General features: G+C 51.0%; 1 long non-coding RNA gene across 1 annotated transcript; it reads right to left on the reverse strand.

Moving 5' to 3' along the window:
* Positions 1 to 696: 696 nt before the first annotated feature.
* LOC140481894 (uncharacterized) lies at positions 697 to 5,521 on the reverse strand. Its single transcript, XR_011961631.1, has 2 exons — positions 5,458 to 5,521; positions 697 to 2,185 (listed from the first exon to the last, which is right to left on the reverse strand). It is a non-coding gene; the product is annotated as an uncharacterized lncRNA (long non-coding RNA).
* Between the last annotated feature and the right edge of the window lie 507 nt (positions 5,522 to 6,028).

The raw sequence follows: 6,028 nt of genomic DNA on the forward strand, positions 1-6,028 counted from the left end.
AATACAATAATCCTCTCTCCTTTGTCCATAACAAATGCATAAACACACAAGATATAAGGGCGAAAGGAACAGGGGATATGCTGACTGAGGGGCTGGGGAGGGTGGAATATGGAGAAGAGTAGGTCGAGCCTTGAATGGAACATCAATACTGATATTGACTAATTGGGCTGGCTGTCCTGATTCTCTGCTGTAGAATCAATGGAATGGAGAAGATATTTATTTTAAAACACGTAGTGATTGGAAACACAATATTTAACAAGTTACAACTGAATAAGAAAGGCTGAATTGATTTCTGTCCTTGTTCCGTGCTTACGCTGTTCCACGGCCAAAGTCTAATTTGCACACAAGCTGTTTGTATGGTATTTCTTCCTGGATCAGAAATGGTGGGTGGAATGCTTTTTATCTGGAGACAGTAGAGATGGCTTAGCATCCTCCCTTAAGAACACTCCACTTGCAATGATAAGGACATCAAGAGAGGGGCAAGTTAGAGGATATGCTATTGCTCTTGAAGGAAAATCTCTGACAGCTTTATAATACCCACAAACTGGTTCATGTGACTGCTTCCTGAACATTGCATAGACTTAGTGACTCCAGTTGAGCAGATTCTATTCTTGGTGAATACAATGTTTTTCCTCACTGCAGTCAATTACTTTTGCTTTACAGTGTGTTCCAGTCAATGATATTGTAAACAAATACTTCAGACAACACATTCATGACTATTTACTGTTCAAGTCAGCTTTTCCAGATATTTTCCAAGGAAATGTGCCCTTCCAGGCTCACAGAGTATCAACCCACTAGAAGCAAAGCCATGAAACCAGCAAGGCCAACAGAAAGAAACAGTCCAACGCCATCCAACACCCCCTCAACCTTTTGCCAGCTTCTAGAATAACGATTGTTCAGTCCTGTATGTGGCTAATAGCAGCAGAATCCAACCCCTGTAAGCACTTGTGAACTTGCTGGTGTCTGAGCAAGACTGATAACTGAGTAAATTCTTTCACACACATGGTACAGGTGAAAGGCCTTTCCCTGGTGTGAACCCGCTGCTGTGTCTGCAGATTATAAAGCTGAGTGAACCCCTTCCCACACTCAGCGCAGACAAGAGGTCTGTCCCCAGTGTGAACTTGCCTGTGTCTCTGTAGGTGGGATGACACACTGAAACCCATCCCACATTTAGTGCAAATGAATGGCCTCTCCCCAGTGTGAACTCGCTGGTGTGTTACCAGGTTGGATGACTGAGTGAATCCTTTGCCACACAGAGAACTAGTGCATGGCCTCTCCCCAGTGTGGACTCGCTGGTGTGCCATGAAAGTGGATGAATGACTGAATCTTTCCCGCACACGGAGCAGTTAAGAGACCTCTCCCCAATATGAACCTGCTGGTGTGTCAACAAGTTCGAAGAACGAGTGGATCCTTTCCTACATGTGGAGCAGATGAATGGCCTCTCCCCAGTGTGAACCCGCTGGTGTAGCAGCGGGTGGGATGATCATATGAATCCTTCCCCACACACAGAGCAGGTGAAAGACCTCTCCCCAGTGTGAACCCATTGGTGCATCAGCAGGTTGGATGATTGGGTGAATCCCTTCCCACACACGGAACAGGTGAATGGCCTCTCTCTGGTATGAACTCACTGGTGTGTCAGCAGATGGAAAGAAACATTGAATCCCTTCCCGCATTCAGGGCAGGTGAACAGGCTGTTCACAGCATGAACTTGCCGGTGTGTCTGCAGGGTGGATAACATGGTAAATCCTTTCCCACATACAGGACAGGTGAATGGCCTCTCCCCGGTGTGGACGTGTCGATGAGTTTCCAGCTCAGAACGGAACTGGAATTTCTTCCCACAGTCCACACAGTGTCATGGTTTTTCCATGATGTGAGTGTTCTTGATTCTCTCCAAGTTTGACAATCTTGGAGCCTCATCTGCGCCCACAACACTTGCATGGCCTCTGCTGTGAATTCTGCAATGATAAAGTACCTTCCACAGTTACTCTTGGAGATGGGTCATCTGTGTGTTGCTCAGTGCTTTTTCAGTCACGTTGATGTTTAAAATCATATGAAACAAAAGGAATAATTTTTCCTGTTGGATTTAAAGGCCGATGGCATTTAACATGCATAACTTGAGTGACTTTCACACCTGGATGTGACAATCTGTTTCAAAATTTCCATCTGGAAGTTTTCCATTCTCAATCTGGAAAAGGGAGTTACAAATATCATTATTTTCAGTACATGATAGAGAATCAGAACTGATAAGTCTAACTTCTACGGGATATTTTTCACTCTCTTGAATCCAAAAGCAGTAATCCTCCATAAAACACACTCTCCTTCCATTCTCACTCTGCTCTACCTAGAATACATCCTCCTGAAGGTACCAATTCATGCTGATCAACAGATTCAAACTCACCACTTCACATCCACAGTACTGAGACCTGGAAACCACCATACAGGCACACACTCATGTATTGTATATATTGCCAGGATTAATGTAAAACACAGCACTATATCAATTGATTGGAGACACAGGAAAGCATGAAGAAATAGTGTTTTAGCCATTCAGTAGCAAGTACCTTAAATTTGGTATCTGTGAGGTTGGTAAAAGCAAAGATGAACAATAACTTTCAAAGGATATTGTACGGGTACATGAAGGGAATGAGCGTGCAGGTCTACATGGGTATAAAGGGAGAATAGGTCTACCTGGTTTGCTTTACAGAGATTCAGGGCATACTTGGTTGCTCAATGAGATAATAAATATGACTAGAGATCCAGTATTATATTAGAAAATTGTAATAATTAAGAACTATTAAAGAACGACATCGCTAAACTGGGCCACTGTATCAATGCCATATACAATACTGTATACAAATACTCGACTGATCTCCAGTATCTGTAGTCCTCGCTTTCTCCTGTCCCCTTTAGATGCCTGGAAAGCCATCCCTGGAGATATCACCTAGCTGAGAACATTCAGGAAGAAGTCATCCTTCCAACTAAACAAGTAAATGTGGCAAACTGCTGGAAAAATGGATGATAAAGTCTTTAAGAGGAGAGAGATGGCGAATTGTCCAACTTTTCCAGAGACTGCACCTGCCCTGGACTCCTTCCCTTTGGGTTCTGCAAATCAACAATTTTGACTCAAAATCATAAAATAAGTTAAAAGAGAGAGACAGTTATTTTACTCACAGATTTTTGACAGAGGAAGAAACTTTAATAAGAACTTATGTGAAGCTCAGCCCTCAGTCAGATAGAAAGGGGTGAATTTACTGATTGTTCAACTTCCGCAGCCAGGCAATACGGAAGTTCTGGGAGAAAGTGAGGACTCCAGATGCTGGAGATCAGAGCTGAAAAATGTGTTGCTGGAAAAGCGCAGCAGGTCAGGCAGCATCCAAGGAGCAGGAGAATCGACATTACGGGCATAAGCCCTTCTTCAGGAATGAGGAGGATGTGCCAAGCAGGCTAAGATAAAAGGTAGGGAGGAGGGACTTGGGGGAGGGGCGTTGGGAATGCAATAGGTGGAAGGAGGTTAAGGTGACGGTGATAGGCCGGAGAGGAGGTGGGGGCGGAGAGGTCGGGAAGAAGATTGCAGGTCAAGAAGGCGGTGCTGAGTCTGAGGGTTGGGACTGAGATAAGGTGAGGGGAGGGGAAATGAGAAACCTGGAGAAATCTGCATTCATCTCTTGTGGTTGGAGGGTTCCTAGGCGGAAGATGAGGCGCTCTTCCTCCAGGCGTCATGTTGCCATGGTCTGGCAATGGAGGAGTCCAAGGACATGCATGTCCTTGGCGGAGTAGGAGAAGGAGTTAAAGTGTTCAGCCAGGGGGCAGTTGGGTTGGTTGGTGCGGGTGTCCCAGAGATGTTCTCTGAAACGTTCCGCAATGTAGAGGGGGCCACAACGGGTGCAGCGGATGCAGTAAATGATGTGTGTGGAGGTGCAGGTGAATTTGTGATGGATATGGAAGGATCCCTTGGGGCCTTGGAGGGAAGTGAGGGGAGAGGTGTGGGCGCAAGTTTTGCATTTCTTGCGGTTGTAGGGGAAGGTGCTGGGAGTGGAGGTTGGGTTGGTGGGGGGTGTGGATTTGACGAGGGAGTCACGGAGGGAGTGGTCTTTCGGAACGCTGATAGGGGAGGGGAGAGAAATATATCTTTGGGGGTGGGGTCTGTTTGGAGGTGGCGGAAATAATAAAGGATGATACGATGTATCTAGAGGTTGGTGGAGTTGTAGGTGAGGACCAGTGGGGTTCTGTCCTGGTGGCGATTGGAGAGGTGGGGCTCAAGAGCAGAGGAGCGGTAAGTGGAGGAGATGCGGTGGAGAGCATCGTCAACCACGTTTGAGTGGAAATTGCGGTATTTGAAGAAGGAGGCCATCTGGGTTGTTTGGTATTGGAACTGGTCCTCCTGGGAGCAGACACGGCGGAGGCGAAGGAATTGGGAATATGGGATGGCGTTTTTACAGGGTGCAGGGTGGGAGGAGGTGTAATCTAGGTAGCTGTGGGAGTCGGTCGGTTTATAGTAAATGTCCGTGTTGAGTCGGTCGCCCGAGATATAAATGGAGAGGTCTAGGAAGGGGAGGGAGGAGTCTGAGATGGTCCAGGTAAATTTGAGGCTGGGCTGGAAGGTGTTAGTAAAGTGGAAGAACTGTTCAATTTCCTCGTGGAAGCACAAGGTAGCGCCGATACAGTCATTGATGTAGCGGAGGAAAAGGTGGGGTGTGAGGCGTGGGGGCGTTGATTGGCGTGGGGATGGAGATCGGCGTGGAGGCAGAGATCAGCATGGGGGTGGGGATTGGCGCTGTGGCGGGGATGGGCGTGGGAGCGGGATTGGCTCGGGGGCGGGGATCGGCTCAGGGGCTGGGGTGGGGGCGGGGATCGGCTAAGGGGCGGGGGCGGGGATCGGCATGGTGGCGGAGATCGGCGTGGTGTCGGAGATCGGAGTGAGCAGAGATCAGCGTGGGGGCGGGATCGGCGTTGGGGCATGGATCGGCGCTGGGGTGGGGCGGGGATCAGAGCTGGGGCGGGGGCGGGGATCGACGTGGGGCCGGGGATCGGCGTGAGGGCGGGGATCGGCGCGGGGTGGGGGTCGGCGCTGGGTTGGGGATCGGCGCTGGGGCGGGGATTGGCACTGGGGCAGGGGCGGGGATCGGCATGCGACGGAGACGCATGCTGCATGGTCGTTGTGCAGGTGAGTAACGTCACTGGGGGCGGTCCTAGATGTGGCGATGGCAGAAACAGTGTTGTTTCCGGTGGTTGTGGACCCCACGGAGGCCGTGAATCTGTCAGCGATGGTCTTCCTGGCGATTGCGGAGGCTGCATGGTCGGTGGGGGTGGAAGTGACGTTATGGTTCGCGGTGGCGGTTGCTGCAGCGGCCGCGTGGTTAATGGCGCCTGACTGGTTCCGGAGGCCGATGGAAGATACTGGAACGGTTGAGGAATCCGGAGTGTGAGGGTAAGTACATGAAAGTTTTTGGTACTTACTGTCTTTAATTTCCAATATGGCTGGGAAGAAATGTTTGTTTAGTGTAGTTTAGATACCTGCCCCCACGCCAATCCCCGCCCCACCCCCACGCTGACCCCGCCCCCACGCTGATCCCCACCCCCACGCTGATCCCCGCCCCCACGCTGATCCCTGCCCCCACACTGATCACGGCCCCAAGCTGACCACTGCCCCCGCCCCTGCCCCCATGCTGATCCCCGTCCCCACACTAATCCCCGCCCCCATGCTGATTACCGCCCCCGTCCCTACGCTGATCCCCACCTTCACACTGATCCCCGCCCCCACGTCAATTCCGGCCCTGCCCCCACGCAGATTCCCGCCCCCCACGCTGATCCCCGCCCCCACGCTGATCCCCGCCCCCCACGCTGATCCCCGCCCCCACGCTGATCCCCACCCCGCCCTCATGCCGATTCCCGTTCTGCTCCCACGCTGATCACCTCCCCCACGCTGATCCACGCCCTGCCCCCACGCTGATTCCTGACCCCACGCTGATCACCGCTCCCGCCCCCACATTGATCCGGGCCCCGCCCCCACACTGATCCCTGCCCCGCC

This window comes from Chiloscyllium punctatum, chromosome 10 (genome assembly GCF_047496795.1).
Source record: "Chiloscyllium punctatum isolate Juve2018m chromosome 10, sChiPun1.3, whole genome shotgun sequence".
Classification (NCBI taxonomy): Eukaryota; Metazoa; Chordata; class Chondrichthyes; order Orectolobiformes; family Hemiscylliidae; genus Chiloscyllium; species Chiloscyllium punctatum.